Below are 26,726 nucleotides of genomic sequence, written 5' to 3' on the forward strand. Positions count from 1 at the left end.
TCAAGGGTGTGCTTTTAGGTAGTGCAGTAAGGCTTCGGAGAAACTTGTTTTCAGTGAGTGTTAGTGGTTCCAGGTTGTCATAGCCCCAAAGCTCAGCGCCATATAGCGCAGAGCCAACTGCTTTGGCTTCATATACCTGAAGTGCTGGCTTAATAGGTCTAGTTAATGATTTTTTAAGCTCAGCACTTATGACACCTGTGTTTTGGCGGAATTTGAGGGCCGCCATTTCCATATATTTCTTCCACTTAGCACCCTTATCAATATGGACTCCCAGGTAGACGAAGTCTGATACTATTTCCACCTTCTGGCCATCCAAGAAAAAATTCCCTCTGAAACTGAGGTGAGCGTTAAAAGTCATGAGCTTTGTTTTTGCCACATTTACTTCGAGGCCACGATCCCTGCAAAAGTCCTCGAAAATGTTCAGGGCACGCTGAAGGCCACTAGGGGTTTTAGATAATATCAATGTGTCGTCTGCAAAAAGTAATATTGGGGTTTTCAAACCATCCAAAACTGGAGCATCACCAGACGCAGACAACATGCGCTCCACTACACCATTAATATATAGGGAAAAAAGTGTTGGCGCCATGGCACAGCCTTGACGTACCCCTCTTTCCACTGGGAACTCCTCAGTTACCTGGCCATGCCTACCCCACTGGATCTTTGCATGGTTGGCCTCGTGTAATCTCATGACCAGGGATAGAATCTCAGATGGCATACCCATCTCGCTTAGGACTTTCCATAACAAGGAGCGGGGGACTAAATCGAAAGCTGCACGCAGATCAATAAAAGCTGCGTACAGACTTCCCTTCTCCAGCTGCACTGTTTTCCAATGTAGCAAAGTGAACCTAAAGATCTGGTCCACTGTGCTAGTCAATTTACGAAATACGGCTTGGTAGGGTGATAGTACATTAGATTCTTCTACCCAGTTCATGATCTTTGTTAGGGTCATTTTTCCTACAACCTTCTGGACCGTATCTATTAGGCTGATGGGCCTATAATTCCCCGGTATAGTTTTGTCTCCCTTTTTAAATACGGGTATTATTACCGCCCCCAGCCACGATTTTGGCACTGGTGCCCCTAAAGCTACCGCGTTCGCCAGGTTCAGGATATACTTCCCCCAACAGGTTTTATCGTGGAGAAAGACATCAGCGGGCACCCCGTCTGGCCCCGGAGCTTTACCCCGTGCCACTGAATCTAGGGCCATTACTACGTCAGTTCTTAAAAAAGGCGGTAATTTAAAAACTGTAGTCACCACAGAATCTCCCAAGCTGTCCTCCAGACGACATTTGTATTGCGGCCCAAAGTAGTCCAACCAGCTACTCTGTGAGACATGGTTTGAGGGTGGTTCAGGGATGCCACCTTTCCCCCACTTGACTATATTCCAGAATAGTCTGGAGTCTTTGGCTGAGCTGGCGGCCTTAAGATCTAACCAATGCTGCTTGTCCCAGTCCTTCTTAGCCTGGTGAACACTAGCCTTATACACCCGCCTCGCCTCCCTCACGGCAGCTGGGACCTTACTCTTAGCCATCCCCAGTGAACTTCTTGCTGCCCTACACTGTGCGTTATACCACCCTGTTTGATATGGGGGAGTTTTCTTGCCAGGTTGCACCTGTACTGCCCTATAAAAGTGACCTTTTATTAAGTCAAAGAATGCACAATGGAGTTTAGTGATCTCATCCATTTCTATAACTCCCTCCATTCCCATCTTCAACATAGCTTCCAAGGCTACTGTGGTGGTCTCCAATTCCTTGTTGATACTATCCAAGGCCTCCTGGTTCACCACTACTTTGGGCCACTTGACTCTTCTCATGTCGTTCGTTGGAACGATCTCTGGTATCCCCTCTTCTGTGTCATTTGGGCCCTCCATCTCCCCGCCCCATAGTTTGTGGGTGATACATAGGGGATTATGGTCGCTCTCCTGCCTACAGACCACCCCCATATCAATCATTAGGTGCCAGATTGCCAAGTTGCAGATGACATAATCAATCCGACTTTGCCATCGTCCATTGTCAAATGTGTTGGCCCCTTGTCCATCACTTACAGACCTTCCATTCAGAGCTCTTACCCCCCTTTCCATACATAAGGTGTTCATCTGGATTATTTCAGCTGACCATCTATTCACGGGATTTAAACCCAGCTTGGGGATCCCCCACTCTATATCTGCCTCCTCTCCGGGATGCCAGTCTTCAATAGAGAGAGGCTCAAAGGTCATATTCATATCCCCAGCAATTAACATATTGTTAGTACTTGGTTGGGCTTCGATCAGCTGGTCCAGTACTACTAAAACTGGAGATTTCCCCCCATTTGAACCTCTTCTATACAAATTATAAATGTCTAGCGGTTCCCCCTTGGTCAAATTTAATCTTATATGCTGGATGTCATTGTTACCTGTGGGGAGTTCTACTGTTTTTTCAAATAGTGCCTGTCGAGCCCAAATCATCAATCCCCCTTTTGGTCTGCCCTTTGGGCCCTTCACAGCAGGAACAAAAAAGTTGAGGAAACCCAAGAGAAACAGGGGCTCACAGGCCCATGTCTCTTGGAAAATGCAAACGTCATAGCCATTTATGAACGATACCCATTCTGGTGAATGCAGTTTGGGGCCCAATCCCGCGATGTTCCAAGAGACTATACTACCAACCCTGCCACTGGGTTTATACCCTGATGTTGAGGTAGTTAGTGGAGGCTTCATTTGGTCACCTATACTCAGGAGAAAGCTATCTGCTGTTATCTCATTGGTGGTTATTCCGGGTTCCCTCCCACCTCCTGGACTATCTAGATCAATCACTGTCATAGGGTAGGATACTACCAGACCCAAATGTTCACTTCCTTTAGCCCCATAACGTGTTTCCAGGGGATAAACGGTTTTCGGAGAATGTGTGGGGGATTCCAAAGTGGTAGAACTCGGCTGACCATTAGACACAAGGTCAACAGGAGAGTTTTCAATATCAGTGATATCCAGAGCTGCCTCTGGTACAGCTTCAGAAAGCACCGCCTAATCGCTTCCTCCCTTGCATACATGTTGTTGCAGTCAATCTACTTCTTCGAGACAACTATACCTATTGGGATGCAAATAGTTACTCTGGATTGGGGTGTCCTGCTGTGTGGGCCTATACCTAGTACCACCAATGGCAAATCCCACCCTTGTCCAACCATCATTGACCCTAGGATGCAAATTATGGTTTCTAGACGGATAAAAAAAGGACAATGGTAGTAGTTGGATAGTAGTATTTCCCAGACTGCCCAGCCAATTGCTAATGTGAGGAGCAATCTGTGAATCTCTAAAAGTTACCAGGATACAATCTCCCTTAATTTCCTTTTTTGTATGTCCCACCCAAGGAACCCGCCTAACCATTAGTATTTCCCCTATCAAGTTTGGCGGCAAAGGCCTGTGGATATTTAACCAGGTTATCACCTTATTTCTTAAGGAGTCAAAGGGTTCTGGTACAGAGCTAGAGAGTTCCGGTACTCCGGCCAAAATTACTGTATGATCAGCCGCCTCTGGGGGAAGGTTAACTATATGTAACCGATTTAAGATGGGGACTTTCTGGGCGGGGCGTTCCCCGATCTTCATTTGCGTTTTTTCTTGCCTTGGTGGGATTATTGTCACAGGTAACTTTGATTTCCGCACTAAGGGCACTGGCGGAACTTACCTTGGAAGGGGGACGGGGACAGAGATAAGTGGGCTAACTATAGGTACCGTTGTTATCGTAGGTAATATAGTGGGTCCTGTAGCTGGGCAAGTAGCTAAATTAGAGTCTGAAAAGCTCCCCACATCAGTTATTGTTGTACCGAGGCTATTACCCAAAGTTCTCACTTGTTCCTTCATACCCCCAGTGACATTTTCAATTGCTTGCAGTCTAGTGACAATACTATCAAGTCGCACAAGAATGGGTGCTAGAAGCTTCTGCAAAACATTAGCAATAAATGATATAGACTGATTCCCCCCTCCACAGGGCCCCTCGCCAAAAATGAATGGACCCGCCTCCCCTGACACCGGCAATTGGGAAGGCTGTATTGGCTGCATTGGGGTCACAGTTTCATTAATAGTCATGAGAAAAGGGGGTTCCGTTATATCAGAGATGTTATCAACGGTGCTAGAGGCATGAACCAGTTTCGCCCTTTTAACCGCCTTGGATTGTCTAGATCTTTTCCTTTTAGGAATAGCACCTTCCCGAAGGCCCCATAAATTAAATAGGTTTGGTTCGCTCCCCTCACTCTGGATCACGGCTGGATCAGACAATGAAGGTGGGGTGGCTTCAAGTGTAGGCTGATGAAAATCACGTTGGGAGATTGAGGAAGACCTTAGCTGTTGTAGAACAGACTCAATTGTTTGATCTATACTATCCAAAAGGGATAGATGAGAGTCATCCAGTATCTCCAGGGATGTGGTATTTACAGATAATGCTGTAGGGCGGCTAGTGCTTTCAATACCATCAGCTACCTGTCTTTCTAAGGCCGACAGTTCATCATTTACTACAGTGTTAGCTTTGATAAGAAAGCTGTCCAAAGTACCTGAAGCCATGATAGACGTAGCCGTAGCTTTACTCCTTGTCTCCGTTGAAGACATAGTACGTTAATCCTGATGTGTCTGGATCTCCGGCGTGACGAAATAGTCAGATAACAAGTGTGCTATTCCAACAAAGGAGGGCCCAGAGGGGTGGCCCGGTCCGGTCTCTCCCGGGCTCTAACGGGCTAAAACGGGCCCGGGCTTAGCCCGGCGCACGCCCGCGTGCGTCCCGCGGTAGCGTTATGGGTGTTCCTAAAATAAGGGTGCATAAGGGTGTAGAGGAGGGGCGGGAAGAGACACCAGGTGAGCCCAGTTGTTGACGTGCAAAGCCCTCTGGCTCTCGCAGTCCCGCACTCTCCACGACGTCAGCTCCGATGGTCCAAGGAATTACAATTACCCTTACAATTACCCTCCAAGACCAATAAGGGTTGAGCAGGAAAGGGCTTCAATGCACCCGTGAGCAATTAACCACAGTTCCACGACTGCGAGCGGCTCCCGCGGAGCGGGGGCCGCGAGTCGTATTTGAGAAGGCTGAAGGGTGTGGAGGGGGGCGGGAAGAGACACCAGGTGAGCCCAGTTATTGACGTGCAAAGCTCCGATGGTCCAAGGAATTACAATTACCCTCCAAGTCCGATAAGGGTTGAGCAGGAAAAAGGCTTTCACTTACCTCTGCTGTGTCGTATAGTGGTACATCGGGCTTGCCGTAAGAGTTGTCTTCTCTCCAGCGTGGATAACTTCTTAACCCTGCTCGGGTTAGTTCCCCTTCTTTTTTGGATCTCTACCCCCCACTGGGGGCTCCCGCAGGTTTCTTGCAAGGGGCACCCGCAGGTTATCAGGCAGGTCTACCGGCAGGTCTAAGGGCAATGTGAGGCGAAATCACATGCGGGCACTAATCCCCTCTCTCCACGTATTGTGCACCTTTTCGAGCGCCTTACTCCGTGCTCTGTGCTCCGAAGCCTCCAAACCTCCGTGTCTCCGCGTCTCCGACCATCCGAACCTCCGAGGGTCTGGAAACCGGAAGTGATCGGTGCGTAGCGTCTCCACATTGTACGGCAACCCGGAAACCACGATTGCGATCACAGCAGAGAGTCTTGTTGTAATTTTTAACATTTGTCTAAGGCAGTGATACTCAAAGTACAGCCCGGAGCCCTATTGACCTTTACATGCCCCCCTGGTGAACAGCTGCTCGAGCTAATGTTTAGTTGCTGACCACTAATATTCAAACAAATGGGCAAGCATTTAATAACCTGTAAATAAATGCGTGCCTGTTTATTTAACATGTTTTTCGACGTCCTTACACAATCCCTGACCCACGCAGACCTCCACTGGCATCATATGGCCCTCGGTCACACCACAGACCATAGTTTGTGGCCCCATATCAAATATTTGTGAGTACCCATGGTCAAAGGTCTTAGTACTGTTCTGAATATTTACCCATCACAACTACTTCTTGAGGTACATAGTGGCGGAGTTAGGAATAGTCAGTGCTTAATCTGAGCCAAGGGTTGCAGGTGGAGCCCACTGGCATTCTTTTTTGGGGACAGCATTTATTTGTCCTCAAAAGACTTTGACTCTGAACAAGACGGAGGGAAACCCAAAAAGAGGATGGAAGGAGGAACAGAAAGACGGAAAAACAGTGACAAAGTTGGAAACCAGTGAAGAACAAGCATTCAAAACGCAATAGGTCTCTTCTTTCATTAAGTTAAAGCCATTTGCTTTGCTATACAATACCATTAGCAAAGCAAATGGCTTTAACTTAATCAAAGGTGACACCTACTGCATTTCCAATGCTTGTTATAGACACTAGTGAACTCCCCTGATGCATCAGATGGACGATTATTTGTGAACTCAATCTATTTATCGTTCTTTATTTCCTTAACTTGAAGTTTTTTGATTACTTGTTGCCAATAACATTTAAAGTGCATTTTCCAAATACTGCATCCGTCTCTTTTTGAGGTTGTTTAAATTTTATCACAGCTCTTCGTACATGATTTATTCAGCTGGAAGGTAACTCTGCAATTTTGTTTTTTTGGGGGGGAGGAGGGGTGAAAGGATAGGAGCCATTATTAAGCTGTGATTTCCCCCTGAATTTCTGAGGTTTGCGTAGCCATGGTTAATCTAATGTGATTTTGGAATTTACATTTATTGTGTTTTAGCGCCCTGGGGGGATTGCTTGGCATCACGGTTCCTGGGAAACGGATTGAAAGTATTAAACCCTTTATGAAACCAACTGCACAAAGGAGTCTTGTAATCGGAGCCCCATTGGCGTGTATTTGATCAGAGCCTAGCCACCAAAGGAAAAGCACGAGCGGTGTGGCGTGACGGTCAGAGCTGTCTACTTTGGAAATACCGGGTTTGAGTCTCAGCGTCTGCAACATCCTGTGATTCTGGGCAAATCACTTAATCTACCTGTGCGTACAGAGTTCCAGTACCTTTAGGTCGAATTCAGCCTATATAAAACTGCAAACAAAAATGTGCCCAAGAGTATGCAGTGTGCCTTCAAGAGTATTTCTGAAACCATTATTAAGCCGTGATTTCCCCATGAATTTTTGAGGTTTGGCGTAGCCATGGTTAATCTAATGTGATTTTGGAATTTACATTTATTGTGTTTTAGCGCCCTGGGGGGATTGCTTGGCGTCACAGTTCCTGGAAAATGGATGGAACTTATTAAACCCTTTATGAAACCAACTGCACAAAGCAGTCTCGTAATCGGATTAACAATACCAGTCTCCTTATTTTGAGCGACCCCGTCCTCACCAATCTACTTTTAGTGTCATAGATATTTCAAAACCAAGAGTTTCCAACGGCAGTGTATCTTCTTGAACAGTTTTCCGTTTTTGAAATATTGTTCTGTGCTCATGCTAATTTTTGGGGCGACTTGCTTCAATTTAACAAGCTATCTGCGCTGTGTGACATACATAGTGCGTCCCAGCTAATGAAAGAGAGTGTGTAACGCGGCCAGTGAAAGATCCAATCCCGCTGGGCGTGGCTAAAAGGAGACAGGGTGGCAAGGAGGAGGGATTGACATGCCTTCGGTGCAATTATTGCAATGCCTTTGGCATAATTTGTGATGCCAAACGACGCACACAAATGAAAACTGAAGCTGGGACACGGCTTTGGGAATCGTATTGATTCCAAGAAGCCCTCGTATGACGAGAGCAGCGCATGCGCTACTTACGTCAGGCCGAGACCTAAAAAGAATACACATGAGTGAGATAGAGTGGCCAGGAGTGTGTGATGGTAGAATAAATAGGCATGTGATGGCAACAAGGCTACAGAAGCATGGTCTTTGGCAACCCTAACATTCAGCAGTGCCAGTCACGGGCTTCTTAAAAATCTTTGTTCATCGGCACTTATTATTTTCAAAACTAAGTCCTGCGAATGGTAAGTCTATATTTAACCTATATGTACTTAGCTTTTCTATATTTTGGTACTCAATATTTTGAGCATGATACTAATGTAGGATAATATTTCCTACATGATATTCTGTAATTCAACCCTCGATTCACAGGTCAGGCCCTTTTTCCAACATGATTATGTATTTTTTAGGAAAGGAGTGTGTGAAATACCAAGTCACATACAATTATGTAAAGAAAGTTCTAGAACAAAGGTGAGCAATACTGATGAGTTTGCCAAGATTCCATTTAAAATTCTGATTCCGAAATACATTTATTATTTTCATTTACATTGTTATCGAAAGGAATTTTGTATATTTTGATATCATATTCCTTGTATGTACTTTATAAGAAGTATGGGTCCCTACTTACCTGCCAAGCAGTTAAACTCCAAAATTAGGGTGCAGAGAGCCCCTCAAATCTCTGGGTCTGAGTGTCTCTGGACCTGTTGCATCATTGATAGCTATGTCCCTGCATATGCTCTTTATATCCATATGTGAAAGGTTGTTCTATAATTGAGGATATTTGTAGCAGTTTCATTATTTACAGCATTGCTTATGGAAGTCTTTTAGACTATTTTTATAACAGGTTTGCATTATGCCTTTGAATATTGCTTGCCTTTATCTTGTATTAATATACTATTTTGAGACTGTGGTTGAGTGTTTCAGATTTTTTTCTATTATGCTGAAATATTCTTATTCATGCATGGATTTTGGTTTGCTAGATTAAAAATATTGCATAATAAAATGTTTGGTAGATTTTGCATGCAATTGCTTCAAATTTTCTGTGTAAAGCTATGTGTAGTATTTGATGTTTGAAGGTTATTTCTAATGATATACATTGTTACGTTATGTTATGCTCCTATGCTATATTTCATTTATCGCATGCAGCTTTTGCAAATATTTCTTGTTGCTGTGAGATAAAATACCACAACCTCTTAGAAATAGGATTATTATTATACCAATGAGGGTGGTACTAAAAGGTAATAAACTCGGGCCAGATTATCATTGGATTGCACGGCCCTTACGTCACGTCACGCAGGGTGATGCAATACTTAAATCAGATTAACCCAGCCAAAAAGGTCACCTTGCATGGCCCTGCACTGCTTGGTGAATCTGCAGTAGCACAAGGCAGCAGGGAGTTTCGCTGCTCTGGGAAGGCGTTTCATGAGTGGAGCGTGGGTGTCCCATGCATCCACCCTTGGACTGTGGTGCATTCCCAGATTTACCAAAACTGGTGAAGCTGGAAATGTGACAAAATGCTACGCCTTTCCAGGGTAGATGCAAGGAGGAGAAATATCTTTATTTGAGCTTATTGTTTTCTCTTTCTAAGTGTGCTGCATTCTGTAGCACACTTAGAAAGAAGAGAAAGCCTCTAAGGATTGTTTTTGTACAGGAAGGTGCCGCTTCCTGTACATTTCTCAGTGAGCTTTCAATAGTGTATGTACTGTTTCGTCCTGATTAAATTCAAATGTAAAGATTTCGAACTTGAAAATCCAGAACCTTTCTCTTGTTTTTCTCTGTTAACACCTCTTCTATTCACTTTTATATTTTCAATTGTCACAAACGTAATTTAACTGATTTTCCATTTCCATTCTATCTCTAAAATGTTGTGACATAGGGGCAGATTTACAAGCCCCTTGCGCCTCTTTTACGCCGCCATTGCATCACTTTTGTGACGCAGCGGCGGCGCAAAAGATGCGCCATGGTGCGGGGTATTTACAACGTGACGCATCTGAGAGATGCGTCACGTTGTAAAGCCCTGCGCCACATGAAACCTGCGTCACAATTCATGTGGGCGTTTCCATGAAGGGGGGGGGCGTTCCGTCGCAGAAACGCCCCTGAAAAGTGACACAGTGAAATCTACAAGATTTCACTGAGTCACTTTACCAACGCTGATGCGTCAAAACCCTGCGCCTGCTTGAAGCAGGGGTAAGGCTTGACGCACCACATTAACAGATAGGGCAAGTTGGAAAAGTGCTGGAGTTGCGTGCCGCATGCAACACAACTTCAGCACTGCGCCAACTTCACGCCCTAGATGCGACACGCATCTGTTTATTCCTGCGCCATGGTGCGCCGTATTGTAAATGCGGCGCATCATGGGTGGCGCAAGAATAAATTTGCGTGCCGCATCTTTCCTGATTTGCAGAGATGCGTCAGGTAACATAAATCTGCCTCTAAGGGTATTACTTCCTAAATGCTCTAAGGTGTCTGTTCACCTTTCCTTCACTGGGCTAATGGTAGGTCCTATAAAGATTTTAGAACATACATATGTGGTAATGCAGATGAGGAATTCTTTACTTTATTGCAGCTTAAAAATTCTTCAGATATCTTATTTTCTTTACAATCCCAAATCCGTGGCGGACAGAAGCAGCTATAGCTGTAGACCACGCATGACATGAACATTGACATTCTGCACTTGATGTGTCAGCAGCACTGCACCAAACAACAGTGCAATGAGCAGCAAGAACGGCCGCTCCATTAGGGCGGAAAAGTGCCGCCCCCCTGCCACCAACAGAAAATAAAATTATAACAAAACGGGTTTTAAACCAGTGTTATTATTGTTTTATTTGAATCCCCTGTACCCACCCCCAGGACTCTAACGAGTTTGAAGGCGGGTCCAGGGGATGACACTGCTGGGCACTCCCTTCACTGCACATGAGGTGTTTGGCCAGCCAAACCCCTCATGCACAGTGAACCTTTACTCCTGCGCCTGCCTGCAAATCAGAGGATTGCCTCCGCTCCTTCTAATCGTCCGGCTCTCCGATCACCGGCCACGCGATCCCGAAGCTGGTTTCCCTACGGCCTTCAACGGTTGTGGATCTCCCGAATCAGATCTTACAAACTTCACCCGGTCTCACCTGGGTTAACGGGTTTACTCCTGTAATTGTTCCTTTGTTCCAGGGCCTATGGCTTTGTAGCTTATTTAAGGGAGATTTGTGTTGTAAACTACACTACTTGAGCCCATTTTTTCTAAATTTTCTCTGGATCGAATCCACCAAACCCTCCTTAAGGAAGACAAATAAGGCATTACACCCTTTGATCAGAAAGATCCCCATCCACTACTGATCTAGCATGCGCTGCTTGCTTGACCAGACGGTCTCTGCATCTTTTGGCTCATTTTTACCTCACATGTAAAGGGAGATTCTGCTTGCGAACTAGCAGGGCGCCATTCAATAACAAGCTTAACATTAACGCACCCCGACCAGGCATCACTGCATCACCTGGCATCACATACCTACGCTGGACGCCCCTTGTCCCCAAAGGAACAACTTGCTGGAGAGACGCTGACAGTATGGAGCGTTGTGGGCGGTGTGTTGTGGGTGGTGCCCATGCATGTCCTAAGACTGTCCTAGTGGTGGAAATAGGCATCGGATGTTTGGGCACCTCCACTTTTTATTTTCTTTCTTTTTTTTGTTTTGTTTACAAATTAAGCATTTGTGGATCTATTACGTAACAATGTCACAGGGGAATGAAACTCTCTGCAAACCCATTGGTAAAGCCTTATAAAATCTCATAGCCGCCCAGAAATCACGCGCTGATGACCTCATCTTCATGACTAGGCTGCACGTGATACTTGGCCCACGTGGCAGCAGTACAGTGAATCACAAGTCTGCTGCAAAGGTCAGCACTGGATTCATTGTCTCTGAATTGTTTGCAGCGTGTTCCAGATTCGTTTTTTTCTGCGCGCAGAATACAGCAATATTCGCTTCCGAGGTCGCTGTTTCTACAAAGTTGGTTCAGAAAAGGTCCGCGTTTCTTAATTATGCATGAAAAAAGGATCTAGCGCGGCTTGCCAGCAGCGTATTTCATTTACAATTTGGCATGTCGCTCTGTTGCATAACTGCTGAAAAATGAAAAAAAAAGTGTAACTTTGACTTGCTTTCTGCTTGTACGTCCAATTTGTATACTGATGGAAGCTTCTAATGTCTACCATCTGGCATGCAAAGTGCAACCTTTTGATGAAGTTAAGCGCCTGTGAATTTTAATGTACGAGATAAATATCAGCAGTTGGAGACATTTCAACTAAAGTTTCCCTCACCCAAATATTTGAGATTATTAATGCTGTAATAATCAGAGCAACGTGCAAAGGAAAAATGTGTACACCAGAAGGACGTGTCATTACAGAGCTCAGGTTAATTTGTCATAACTAACATTTTGTGTGCGTTATTACAGTTTTGAGTAATGAAAGCTTACATCAGATAACATCAGCATGAAAAAAAAGAACTTAAAGCTAAGGCTTGCAATGGAGATTCTTGTCCTAATGTAGAGTTTGATGGATGCAGGACATTCACCAAAAATGGCGGCTGTCCTGGTCCACCCTACATGGGGCCAGATTTTCACGCAACTCAGCGCATCCCCCAAAGAGGCTGCGCTGTATGACAGGGAGGGAGCAGGTGAGCGCCAACTCTACAGAGAAAAGGCTCTCTCCTCCCCTTTCCTTAGCACCGGCGCTAATTTCAGCTGACATGCGCCACGCACACACTGTAGCGCTATAGCGCTTGGGTGTGTGCGTGAGTCTAGCATAGGTTTTGTACAGTTTTGTACAGGAAGGGTACCCTTCCTATACAAAATACCATGCCTAGACAAGTTTAAACGTTTTCCCCACTTTGTATGTGTGCTGCACAGTGCAGCATGCATGCAAAGTCGGAAAAGAAAGGAGAAATAAAAATATTACTCCTGTTAGCCACTTCTTTGAAGGGGTGTTAAATTTTTGCACAAAACTCTGTCTACAGTTCTTAATAGAAAGGGTTTTGTGTCAAAAGGCGTGGGTGGTTGAATGGGAACGCCCATGTACCACCCATGTAATGCCCCCTTGGTGCTAAGTAACGCATAGCAGTGCTTCGTACTACTTTTAGGGTACTTTCCAGCACAAAACAAGTTTTGCGCTGGCAAATAAATTCCTCCCAAAACATTTTGCGCTGGTTAGTGTCACTTTTGTGATGCTGACCCAGTGCAAAATGTTTGAAAATCTACCCCTTGGAGTTGATGGGGCCTCTATGCAAACTAAATAGGCCTGACAGAAGCCAATCACTTTTTGGCAAATATACCACACTAGCCACATTCTAAATAAGATTCTAGAGTACAGTCCACTAGGAAAGCACTACAATAAGCAAAAATTGCAATGCATAATAAATAAATATTGTGAACGAAGGGTGCCAACATTCCAATGAAAAAAGAAGTGAACATGAAAAAATTATGATTGGTAAAAAAGATAATAATTTTAATAAATTTGTTATTTTTTTGCTTTCAAATGTCTTTTTTTGTTGCAAAAAGAACATATACCTTTCTTATATGGTGGGTCTGATTTAGGTTAGTATGGCATACGAAGGAAAAAAAGAGGACAAATGGGAACATAACTAAACAATTTTCCATTTGGGAAGGTCGTCTAACTCTGTGCAAGGCTTGGTGAGTGGTGTACAGTTACTTAAGTTGAACTCTCCTAGTCACAGACAGCCAGTGAAATGAATGCACAGTTCCAGAGATATGGCGATGGTCAAAATATTATAGGATGGTTTTTACTACCCCATTCTGCACCCATAATCCATTAGACAGGTTTGTTCGAAAGCACAAGTTCTACATTATTGGAGAACAATCAAGGCTGATCAATATAAACACTTCTACTGTTGTAACCTGTTTGGGTAGGAAAGGTTTAAGAGTATGCTTCAAATCTTTACTTGAAATAATCACAAACTTGCACGTAAACCAATCTTTATTTCTAAAAGAGGTTTGCTGACAATGGTGAAGGCAACATTTAAGACAGACCACACAGGTGCGAGAAAGATCTAGTGAGAGACAAGATCCCACCAGCTCATGCCAGAAGGTATTATTCCAAAACTAGAACAATAGCTTAGAAAAGGAAGATGATTGCATACTGACTCACATTGATCTTCAAAATATTTATAGAAATCAATCATCTACTCACTGTAGGTAATTAATTGATTTTAAACTTAGATACTCCTGAATTTCAACCCAATCAAAGAAAGTATTTATATGATCCTTCTAGGCTTACATGAATAAATGTAGTAAAGTTGGTGATTAACATTTAAGTAGGCAGGCAAAGGGAGGAACACAGAGGCATATAAGTGTCCAGGCTGGCCAGCTGAAAAGAAAGTCACTGATTACATGCCATCATGCATGAATCATTGAAACTACCTTATTTTTTTTACCTGAGATTCCAAATGCAACACACTGCTGGCAGAGGAGTGGATGGTTGTTAGTGCCTAAGCTAGCCTCATTCATGTCTCAGGCCTGCAATTGCAGAGACTGTGCGCAGTTAAACTGCCATTTCAACCTGACAAAATAAACCTTTTGCCAGGTCCAAACTTTCCATTTTCGTACATATGTAACCCTTAGGGTATGCCCTGGACATCACAGACGGCATGGTGCAGTGTACTTAAAAGGTAGGACATGTACTTTTAAGTTTGACATGTCTTGGTAGTGAAAAACTCTTAAATTCATTCCTCACTACTGCAAGGCATATCTCTCCCATGGGATAACATTGGAGTTACCTTATTACTTGTTAGAAGTGTAATTTCCAAATGAGATAACCAGTTCATTTTTGGTGTCTTTGGAATTGTGCTGAAAATCCCTCTTTAGTGGTGAAGTCAGGTTTTTATCACAATTTAAAAAAAGTAACTTTTCAAAAGTTGGCATTTTTCTACCATAAGTCTTTTGGGCCTATAGTCCGGCCATCACTGGGTGTAACTTACAGAATTTGCGCGTTTCTCCCAGACAGTCTCCAAGTTGAGGGATTTGGCGTGCCTGAGTGGGCCACCTGCTGGCAGGATGGGGGATGGAGCTGAGCACAGCCCCACTTTCACCAGACTATCCTGTACACTACCTTCACACAAAGGGCCTAACAACCCTGCATTGTCACTTCAGCCAGCTTGGAGGCAGGGCAGGGGAAACAGGAAATTCCATGCATTTTAAAGCTACTTTCTAGAAGCTTCTCCCACCTTCCAGAACCAAGGCACCAGGGTCTAAAACAAGGACCTTAGACACCAACTTTTCAGTACACTTCTGGGCCTGTGGATTCTCTGCCAGGAAGAAGGGCTGATGTGGTGCTACAAGGACTGCCACTCTTCTGCACAGCTGCTCTAAAGGAACTGGCGTCCTGCTGTGCTGTGCTGACCTACTGCCTGCTGCCCTCTTGCCTGGGAAGAAGAACTGGACTGCAACTTCATCTTGAACCCAGGACCACAGCGTGACTCAAAGGGTTGGTCTGCTGGCCTCCTGATCTGAGCCTCAGGGACATAAAAGGCTCCCCAACAGCTCCAGGACCTGTCTTCAGCAAGTTCCTGACACCCAAGTGGTGCCTCTCAGGCCCTGGACCCTTGTTGTGGCTCTTGAGCTCATGAAATCCAGCTTTTGTGCTCTCTGTGACCCCAAATGGGCCCATTCGCACCAGAATTGCACCACTCGCTCAGAGAAGCAGCCCGAGCTGAGACCAGCTAGTCTCTTCACATAGCAGAATTGACAGCCTACGGGTAACTGCGCATGTGAGAGAGCACATGTTTGGAAAAAAATGTATAAGTACGCCATATTTACAAGCACGTAGTTAGTTTAAACATGTTTTGCACACGAGTGTTTTATATCTAGGAGTGAAATATACAGAGTGTTTTATATTCAGTAGCGAAAGGTATAGAATGTTAAGTAGAGTAACTATAATTATAACGGTGTGAGATTAATGTAGAAATGTTGGAATATATGTGAAAACCTCATGTTCTTATGTTAAAAGAATCATGTCCGAATTAAATGTAACTTTGAAATCCAGTATCATGTGTAGGCCTTAGGGCAATTCACAGCAAACCTGAACGTGCTGCTAAATTAATGTGAGATAAGGTTGACATGGTTCTTCCAAATGTACTATTGAACTTAGGGTTAAAAGTATATGCTTTATAGATGTGTTATTTTAGAAACGTATGCTAGTTAAGAATGTTTGCTGTTTAAATCAAGTTAACGTTTTAAGAGTGCAGGGACCTGCTGCATGTAAATCAAGTAGGCCAGAGCAGATAATGTCATGTCGTTTAAATCGTCATGTGCTCGTTAGAGAAGAGGTCGCGAGGTGTCCAGCACAGAGCTTTGAGAGTGTTTTACGACTAAAAGATATGGTGGAGTCTGGAATTTGAGGCCCACTGCAGGACGAGCTGTATGCAGGTGCGAGGGTCCTAATCAGCTCGAATGAAAGGGACTTTGTTCAGTGGCGCCTTGCGCAGGCCTGTAGGAGTTTCCAGGAATTTCTGGGGGTATCAGCGCATTGGAGAAGAAGCCTGGGAACCAAGGTCAACTTTAACGAGGGTCTTCAAGAGTACCATCATGGAGTTTGCCGCGCACAGAGATACCACGTGAGGGGCGTCCCAAGGGGCGTTCCTATCAGAAATGTGATTTGGTATTAGGGAAAGAGACCTGGGAGGAGAGTAGAGCAGATGATTTTGGGAGCCTAAGGAAGCGGATGGGTAGGCAGATAGGCTGATCAGGAGAGACCCATTATCAGAGAAGAGACAAAGAGAAGTGCGTGATCTTCTTAGGAAGTCACCACGGCTGACACCTAGAGGGTTAAGATCTTGCTAAGAAGGGATGTCACTTAGTATAGTGTAGGGACAGACTAACCTTAATTTTCTTTTCTGTAATGACTTTGAGATTGCAACTTATATCTATTTTGACAACCCTTATGGTTTTTGAGCTTGTACTTATTATTTTGTTCTTCAGACTTAGATTATTCAAGAAGTTCATGTTTATAGTGATACCAATTTACCTTTTGAATCTCATTTTGAGAAGTTTGTATCTTCAGTTATCTTTGACTTTATATTACATCTTTAAAACTTAAATTTGGTCAGTGGTCATTTAGAGTGGTGTAAGTTCTTAAATTGATTGACTTATTGCGAGATTACCTTTTACTCAACGACAGGTACCAACGATCCAGTCGACATAGTTTGGGATTTGGTAAGAAAATTAGTAACCAGTAATCCCGCGTTAGCAGTTGGTAGCAGAGTGAGGATGGTTATCTTCTTGAGGAAGGTAATCTAGAGAGGTTAGTTTACCCCAAGGCCCGAGACGTCGAGAGACGAGCAGCGGAAGAATCGTGTGCCGAAAGGTGCAGACGGTGCGAGAAAAGCAGCAGTATCGGAGAGTGAGTATAAAAAGGGTCATGCGTGAACAGATTGCGGTGTTTTGTGTTGTATTTGTATTGTAATGTCTTGCGGAGTTGAATGCCTGTAGTGTGAATGAGAGAAGGTTGTGAGCGCGCGCAACCTGGTAAGCTGGTTACCTGGTAAACGGGTGAACTGGTGAAATCTTAAGTTCAGGCCAGAGCTTAAGTGGTTTTGGGTGTATCGAACATCCAGGGTAGTTGTCGACCATAGTACGGAGGTCACGAGGTACCATTGACCGCCGTGGATCCAAGATAGGGGGAGTGTAAGAGTGAGTGTATGAGTAACGGACGCTGGTCGAAAGTTACTGTGTGTGAGTAACCTATCGGAGAAGGCGATTGTCTGGAAGTAAACGGAAAGACATTTCGCCAAGTTAAGGTGACAACTACAGAAAGACTGTGGGCGTACAGTCAAGAAAGGTGATCGCTTGGACGGAAGTAATCATTTTTCAGAGTATGAATGGGATGCGTGCATGACCGAGGAGACGAGCTGAGAAAGGAGGGGAACTGCTGCGAAGGGGGACGGGTGACGTCGGCTAGAGCCGCGCTGTGATTGAGCGGTTGGTGTGACGTTAGCTAGAGCCGCGCTCTGGTTGGGCGGCTAGAGTGACGTCGGAAGAAAGTCGCGTACGGATAGGCCAGTTAGTGAGAACGGCGCTGAGATTGGTGGAGTGTCATCAGGAAGTAAACAAACGCGGAGAAAAGCGAAATCATGAAGTGTTTTAAGTGTTTGAAAGGGATTTTTAAACGTAAACGAAGTGAACATTATTACGGGGAAGAGGCTCCGCCAGAGGGTACACCAGCTCATTATATGGCAACGAATGTGGGGCTGCATACGATATTATGGATTGGGGCTTGGAATAAGCTTACGGAAGGGAATGAGGAAATGCAGTTCCCGAGGTACGGGACGTTTAAATTAGAGGTGTTACATCGGCTAAAAGCAACCATGTCCTCATTGAAACCCTCGCCCAGACCAACACAGTTTGAGGCTCTTAATGCATGGATTAAGGCGGCACACGACCGAAATTTGAACAGGCGTCAACAAAGGCTGACGCGATCGGTAAGGGCAGTGCGAGATTCCAAATGGGATGAGGAGGAAAAGCGTTGGAGAGTACAGACTATTGAGGTGGAGAAAATGTATCCGATGAGGGAGGTGTCAGGAGGAGGAAACCTCATGGAAGAAGACGAGGAAAGCGAGTCGGAGGACAATCTGATAAACAGATTGTTAATGGATAGACCACCTCCGAGAGTGGGGTTAATAGAAGATAGAGGGCTCGCAAGGGAAGATGGAAATGACATAGAGGGATATACACCACTCCCTATATCGGAATGGACACCTATCAAAGGCGGAGAAACACCTCCAAACAACACTGTACAGAGTGTAGTGGGAAGGTTTGTGGTGCAGAAAACGCCAACCACAGAAAGGGTTGAGTCTGTGGGATTGCCAGACGCTCTTCAAGTGCCTGTTACCATAGGACCCATAGTTTCGATCTATAATTCTGAGAGAGATAGGGGGGAACAACAAAGGCAATTGGATAGAGAAAGGATCGAGATGGAAAGGAGGAATAACGTGACAAATGCATGGAAGCAATTGCCAGGTTCGGTAACATGGAACACCCCATTAGACACAACTGTCGGTCCCAATTCAGAACAGGGAGGTCCGAGAGGACCAATGGATCTAAGGGGACCACGGCCAAGATCCTTTTCAGAGTTAAGAGCTGATTTGAGGGAATGGGACGGGTCCATAGTATCTCCGAGTAACAGGACAAGAACGGAACCAGAGTGGGAAAGCAGGGGTAACGGGACTGTATCTCATTGCGGGGCCAGCGAAAGCAGTCAGGGCCGGGAAGGTCAAAGTCAAGAGAATAGAGGGGATGCATGTCCTACAAATCAGAGAGAACAGCCGGAACAAAATACTAGGGTTGTAGAATGTGAGGAAATGTCCCGTCTCTGGGGGAAAGGAGGAGATGAGGCGGTACGGGCTTTTCAGAATAGGTTTAGGTGCCTGTGGTATATAAATAAATAATACCGGATCTATTTTTGTCTAGGCATAGCAATAACAGATAGCTCAATAAATAAGAGTCAAGATTCGAGGTAGTAGGAGTTTGCAGGTTTATTACAGCATAAAGGATAGGAACAGGACAACCTGCATAGGAATAGGATGGCAGGGCCTGACAGGGGGGTCCCGACAGCTGCCGGGCAGGATCTGGGATGAGCGCGCTCTAGAGAAAGGACTGGCGTAACATTTAATAACAATACACGATCATATATACTAAAACAGTTGCATTACAATACATACGATAGGCGGAGCAGTAGGTGTGGTCAATAGCAGTCGCGAAAGATAAGGGTGAAAATGGGTGTAACAGGGGCGTATACATAGACATGTGATGCAGACGTAACAGAATATGTCATAAATGGGGCGGAAACATGGAGGGGGCTACCTAAGGAGCCGGGACCTCTAACCTGATGGTGCGCGCAAGCTGGCAATGACGTATTACTAGAAGAAGCTGGGGGCTACGAACTCTGTGCTAGGAGCAGAGACTGAAGTCTGGAGAGTCAGGGCGACATGTACCTAAGCAGTATCTAGTATCTGATGTTTAGAGAACATGTTGATATAAACTAAGAGTCAGGAGGGGAGAGGCTAACTTGATTCTAAGACTGGAGCATGCATTATTCTACATGTAGTGCGTGATGAAGAATATTAAATTGACCATTAATACAGTATTTCTCTAACATGGAGACGTAAAGGCTAGACTATGATGGTAACTATTGATGCAGTTCAGTAGCTTAGGAATGCAGAGAGGGAGGACTAACTGATAACTGGAATCATAACATACTCTTGGCAGACTCAGAGGCAGAGCCAGGCTGAACCGGGCACTGCGAGGCAGGAAGTAAGTGAAGGGTCGAGGAACACAGGTGGGGGCTGTATCGCTCCTCAGCGAGGCTCAGGAGACAGGAGCTGAATCTGGTGTCCAGGCCCTTTTGAGGCCTAGAAACGGGGACTTTACAATGGAATAACGTGCACACTGAGAAACGTGGCAACGTAGCTTTACATAGGCCTGATATTCGTAGTATTCACGAGAACTGGAAATTGGCATACTAGAGGTGGACACAGCTATAATTGCGTCTTTAATCGAACATGGGGAATACATATGCATATTAATCATGCACACATAACATATGATGGAGGACTCGTAGGGACACAGAACATGGCAAAATTTACTTTTCCACATTCCCTCCTTGTCACTACGTTTCCATCAGGAAACATCAATATTCATGATACCATCTATCATTTCATACAGTATCATTTGCTCGTCTCGAATTTTCTGGGAACGGGTTTTAGAACGAGACTTGGGACTAGGAATACAAGAGGTAGCACAAATGCCGCAAATCGCAGGGCCACATTGTATACAGAGGCAGCAGCTGAATATGATCGCTACTGCAATACCTAGAAAGGACAAGACTTTCCATCCCCAAGCGGAAATTATATTCCAGAACCAACCGGACCATGTCCAGGTGCCTGGATCTTGGTGTAACAGATGGGCAATTTTATGAAGTCTGGTTATAGCTGAATAAACAGACGGTGCGTTATTTGGAATGAAAATGCAGCAACTAGATCCGATGACTCTACAGGCCCCGCCCCTATCGGCCAATATGACGTCAAGGACGAGACGATTCTGTAAAACGACAAATCTCATAGCAGATTGCTCTTCAGTTAAGTTACCTAGAGCAGAGGCAGTCTCATTGACTACTGCTTCAAGGGTTCTGGTTAACCTACGAATTAGCTTACTATTCTGGATAGGTCCTATAAAGAAAAAGAAACCTCTATTGAAATCTGTATACTGTTCTAGAGCAGTTTCAGTATAATCGACAATGGGGGACTCCCTTCTATGTCTAAGGTGTACTAGATGTGTGTTTCTATGATAATCAGATGGGGCTAGGAAAACAGGTGGCAGTAGGAAGGCAATGTAACAGGTTCCCTCCCAATCGAGGGGCAGACGAACATATGCGGTCTGACCACAAATAAAATAAGAATGACGTGAAGCTTTGAAAATAGATTTCCCACTGTCACTATATTTGACAATAGTAGTACAATCACTATGTCCTACATGTACGGAACCATTATTTCTAACACATAATTCGCCTTTGACTGGTAGTACTGAAATAGCAGGTAAGTCTGGAGTGGAATCAGACTGAACATTCAGGACCATGAAATTCGAAGAATAATTACCTAAATTGTAAACTTCATTCTCTAGATCTAACCCTGTTCTGTGGGGAAGACCTTGCTTGTCTGGGAAACATGTACTGTTAAGAAAAGACATATCTGTTGAAGATGACGTTAACGTGGACCATGCTCCACACGAACCATTATGTGAAAATGGATAAGGAAAGAGTGGCAGAACTCCCTTCGGGGTCTGGAAAGGGGGGAGTCGACCACACACCCAACAATTAGTGGCATTGCTGGTCTGGTGTGAATAATGTAACATGCGGATAAAAGAATTGTTACGCATAGCGAGGAGGTAAGAGAGTTCATGAGGAGGCAGATCACTAAACGTGTGCTCTACTGTAGCATTAGAAGACTTATTTACATGAGGAACTGGAAAATACAAGTAAAACGCATAACTGGTGCAGGAAATCATAATGCTGAAAAATAAAACGAAACATAGAAAAATGATACATCGGATTGAGTTTTGACTAACTCTCTCACTATGGGGGTCTATTTTATACATGTCAGAAACCGGTCTAACCGTTTCACCTAGGGGAGGACTTAGACAATCAAACTGGCTGACTTATTTTACTAGACCTTAACTTAAGTTTATACTCCTGTTGCGGAGTTGTCTCTAACAGGGAGGGTGCAGTATCAGTGTCTTTTGCGGGACAGTCCTTAAGAATAGTACTTTGGCAGTCCTTTGAATCCTCGGAAATGTTCTTTGAAACTGGTTTCAATCCATAAAACCTTTTGATATGCGAAAGATGCACCCAGCCTTTGCGTCCCTCCAACTTCACGGCTGTGCGGGTGGCCAGGAAGACCTGTCGGGGCTCCTTCCAGCGAGGCTCCAGCGGACTTGAGCGATCGAAATTACGCACTAGGACCATGGATCCGGGAACGATTTCATGCGGTGCCACCTCGGTATTGTCTGGAAATGCGGCGGCAACCTGTGAACGACAAGAGTTGAGGGCAGACATCAAGGAAGCTAGGTAATCTGTCAGCATATTACTTGAAACATCGGTAATACTTCGGGGTCTAGGAGTACCCCACATGTTAGGGGGCGGCCGAAAACGACCTCATACGGGGACAGACCTGATCTGGAATGTGCGACCATGCGCATATAGAACAGGGCAACTGGCAGAGCTACTAGCCAGTCCACACCTTTCTCTTGACAAACTTTTGCAATTCGAATTTTCAGGGTCTGATTATGTCTCTCTACGAGACCGGCTGCTTCAGGATGGCGTACACAATGGAACTTCCACTGGTACCCTAACAAAAGGGAAACATGCTTCATGAGTTCAGATGAGAATGGCTGGCCGTTGTCAGAATATACGACCCTAGGGAGTCCATAACGGGGGAAGAACTCACGAACCAACTGCTTGGCAGTGGTCGCGGCTGTGTAATCTGGGACTGGATATGCCTCTGTCCACCTGGACAAAGCGCATACAACTACGAGGACATACTTGAAACCTCGACATCGCTCCATCTGAATGTAATCCATCTGGAGGACTTCAAAAGGGTGGTCAGGGGGCTGGAATCCACCTTGTTCCACCGGGACACTTTTACCTGGATTAAACTGACAACATATCATACAGGTACGGACTTTCTGCTTGGCTGCAGCTCGTAAATGCTTGTTGAACCAAATATTCTGGATACTGTCTAACATGGCTTTTTCTCCTAAATGTGCTGGACTATGTGCGGTATTAATAATGACTTGAACCATAGAGTCGGGGAGAAACCATGTGGCTTTACCCTTTGTTAACCATCCTTGATCTGTCTGGACCCCTCCTTGTTCGGACCATTTCTTGATTTCATCGGGAGTAGCATGTAACTGGATATCTATGACATCTTGAGTAGGGTCCTTAACTGTCATACATGTAGTCGGATCTGGAGTGTGTGTCTGTGTCGGATTAACTGAAGTGTCTGGAGTCTGAGCTGTAAGCTTGGCTGTGCGATCTGCTAGATCATTACCTTGGGAAATAGTGTCAGTAACTTTCGTATGTGCTTTGCATTTCATGATAGCAATGGATGTCGGTAAGTGTATGGCATCTAACAGAGCTTGAATAAGGAGACCATGCTGAATCTTGGTTCCATGAGAAGTCATGAAACCTCTCTCCTGCCAGAGCACTCCGAAGTCGTGTACGACTCCAAATGCGTAACGTGAATCTGTATAAACATTAACTTTCAGGTTCTTGGCGTGTATGCAGGCTTGAGTCAGAGCAACTAGCTCTGCTGCTTGAGCAGACAGGGTGTCAATGCGGTGTGTTTCAATAACTTCAGTGTCAGTAGTCACTGCATACGCGGCTACTAGTTCTCCTGTACTAGTTCTCATGCAGGAACCATCCACATAAAGTGTCAGGTCGGGATCTGGTAATGGAATATCTGTCACATCTTGTCTTGGCTTTGTCATGATGTTAACAACTTCCACACAGTCGTGTGTGGCAGGATTTAAATTAACTGACGGTAACAGTGTAGCAGGATTTAGAACGTTGCAGCGTCTGATTTCTATGTGTGGCTGGAACAGTGTCAGTTCATAACCTGTTAAACGTGCAATTGTCAAGTGCTGAGTTTGTGTTCGGTTTAAAAGAACTTCCACGGAGTGTGGAACTTGTACTGTCAAGGAATGTCCTAATACTATGGAATCACTTTGTCTGATAGCTAGTGCTGTGGCTGCAACTGACTTGAGGCACGCAGGCAGAGCCTGGGCTACAGGATCTAATGTGCTCGAAAAATAAGCACAGGGCTTGTATTGTCCTGCTTGATCTTGTGTGAGGACAGATAATGCTGTACCTTCGCGTTCTGTGACGAAAAGTGTAAAAGACTTACTGTAGTTCGGTGTACCTAGAACTGGAGCTTGGCATAGGGCTTTCTTTAATTCATTAAAACTAAGTGTATGTTCAGATGTCCAAGGGAGGACAGTCGATACGGCTGCCTCCTGTGTCGTTAACTGTATCAGTGGTTTAGCTAGAAATGCATACTGAGGAATCCATTGTCTGCAATAAGAAGTAAGGCCAATAAAAGCACGTACCTCCTTCTGGGTCTTGGGCTGAGGAAGACTCGCTATTAACTGGATACGGTCTGGTGTCAACTGCCTACCCCTCTTGGACAGTAAGTGTCCTAAGTAGACCACTTGCTGGACACAGAATTGAAGCTTCGAAGGGGACACCTTGTGCCCCATCTCGGCAAGGAAATACAAGACTGTAAGGGATGCTCGCTCGCAAGCACGTTCAGAACGGGCTGTGATCAGTAGATCATCGACATACTGGAGCAGGGCAGTGTCAGTTGGCATGTGAATGTTGTCTAGTTGTCTCTTGAGTGCTTGACTATAAATACTAGGACTTTCTGTGAAACCTTGAGGAGCGCGTGTGAACATATAGCTCCTTCCATTTAAACAAAATCCGAAAAGAAACTGGCTGTCTGGATGAATGGGGACACTAAAAAATGCGTTCTTGAGGTCTATGACTGAAAAAAATGAGGCTTCAGAATCAATAGCTGTCAACAGGGAAGAGATATCTGGGACAACTGGATACTGGGGAATAATACATTTATTAAGCTCTCGGAGGTCAATCACTAAACGATATACTGGAGGTGCATTTGGATCAGTACGTTTCATAACGGGAATGATCGGAGAATTGCATACATTGGAGTCAGTTTCTACAACTACTCCTTGAGCCATTAGCTCGTCAATAATTTTGGATAAGGCTGCTACAGCCTCAGGTGGCAGTCTGTACTGTCTGATTCGTGGCAGGACTACACCTGGCTTGAGAGTCACACGATGGGGTGTGATTTGCATAAAGCCAACATCAGTTGGACCTTGCGCCCATAGATGCTGCGGAACATTAGACAATCTCGGATCAAAATCTCGTAATACATAGTGACCCTTGAAGTCACGTAGGAACAATCGTATTCCCTCGGGGGAACAGCATATAACTGCACCTAACTCTTTCAGTGTCTTAATGCCTAATAGATTTTCTGGACATGACTTAGTAAGTAGCAGATCAGTAGTGCGGGACAATGGACCTACTTCTAGAGTAACTGGCTTTGATATTTCATTTACAATAGGTTTTCCTGAAAATCCAAGGGAAACATTTCTAGAGCCTGAGAGCGGAGCCCCTGGAACTTCGGCGTGACTTATAGTGGTCCTACTTGCCCCTGTATCAATCAAAAACTTTCTGTCTTTCCCTAATACTTGACTATGAACATAGGGACCTTCTTGATCTACAGGTATCTCGATGAGAGGCAAGCCTACCTCCCTCTCTAGGCTGTTTCATGAATATGGCTGATACTCTGGATACTCAGACTGTGCATACTGGTACATCTGCTGTGTAACATGCTGTGTTGCAGCGATAGGCTGCGGTGCTGTAACTGTCTGTGGTGCATTCTGTGACTGAGGAGTCTGTGTAACTTGTTCTTGTCTCGGCGGACGTGGTCTTTCTTTAGTCTTACCGGTAGCTATGTTGTGTTTCAGAACTACACACTCGTTTATAAAATGACCTGGCTGTTTACAATAATTGCAGTTCCCTTTAACGGGAGCTGCAGGATGACTGGCTTGATTTGGTCCCCTCTTCTGACTGTCTTGAGGAACAGATTGTGCAACTAGTACTTTCATTTTCGTGTCTTTCATACGTTTTCTCTCGTGATCTTGCTCTTCTCTGATTCTATTCTGGTGATGTTGAAGCATCTGTAACATTTGGGACGGGGTATTAGCTTGCCAGGTACTTTCGACTTTCAAAACTCGGTTTTTAATTTGTGGACTTGAATTCTCGACTAATTTAGTAACAAAAAGATGAGGGTATGATTCGCTACTTGTCTTGAGGCCACTGTTTATGGTAAAACATTTCTCAAATCTGGAATAATAATCACTAATATCTTCATCTTGTTTCTGTTTACAGGCTGAGATTGCATCCCAGTCTTCTTTTCTAGTTGTCAATAACCTAGGCAAAACTTGTATTAATAATTCTGGTAATTCTTTACATTTATCTCCAAGACCGGTACCTGGTACTCGTGCCTTGTCTTCAGCTTCTAGGACTGTCCAATCGATCTTTTTCTCTCCCACCTCCCATTCTTTTTCTTTGAGTTTCTCATATACCCCTGCGGGCAACAAGACTTTTAACATTTTAATGATATCTGGATACGTGTATTCTCCCATACGGAGCATGTCTTTTAATTCTCGGTGGAACCCTGCTGGATCTTTGTCATGACAGGGAATAAACTTTTTCATCTCTAAGAGTTCCATCTTTGTGATAGGGGTGTAAACAAACACTCGTTGCATTTCACCACCCTCTGTCCAAACTGAATGCACTTCTCGTAACGGATTCTGTCTGTCTATGTAAAAGGGTTTACTTTCTGGGGGTGAGACATGAACAAAATGTGGGTTCAGAAACGTTCTGTATTTGTGGCGCTGTTCTAGAATGACACTAATCAAATCGGTACCTAAACCTTTCCATCTATACTGGAGTAACTC

Source organism: Lissotriton helveticus, chromosome 9 (assembly GCF_964261635.1).
Source record: "Lissotriton helveticus chromosome 9, aLisHel1.1, whole genome shotgun sequence".
Classification (NCBI taxonomy): Eukaryota; Metazoa; Chordata; class Amphibia; order Caudata; family Salamandridae; genus Lissotriton; species Lissotriton helveticus.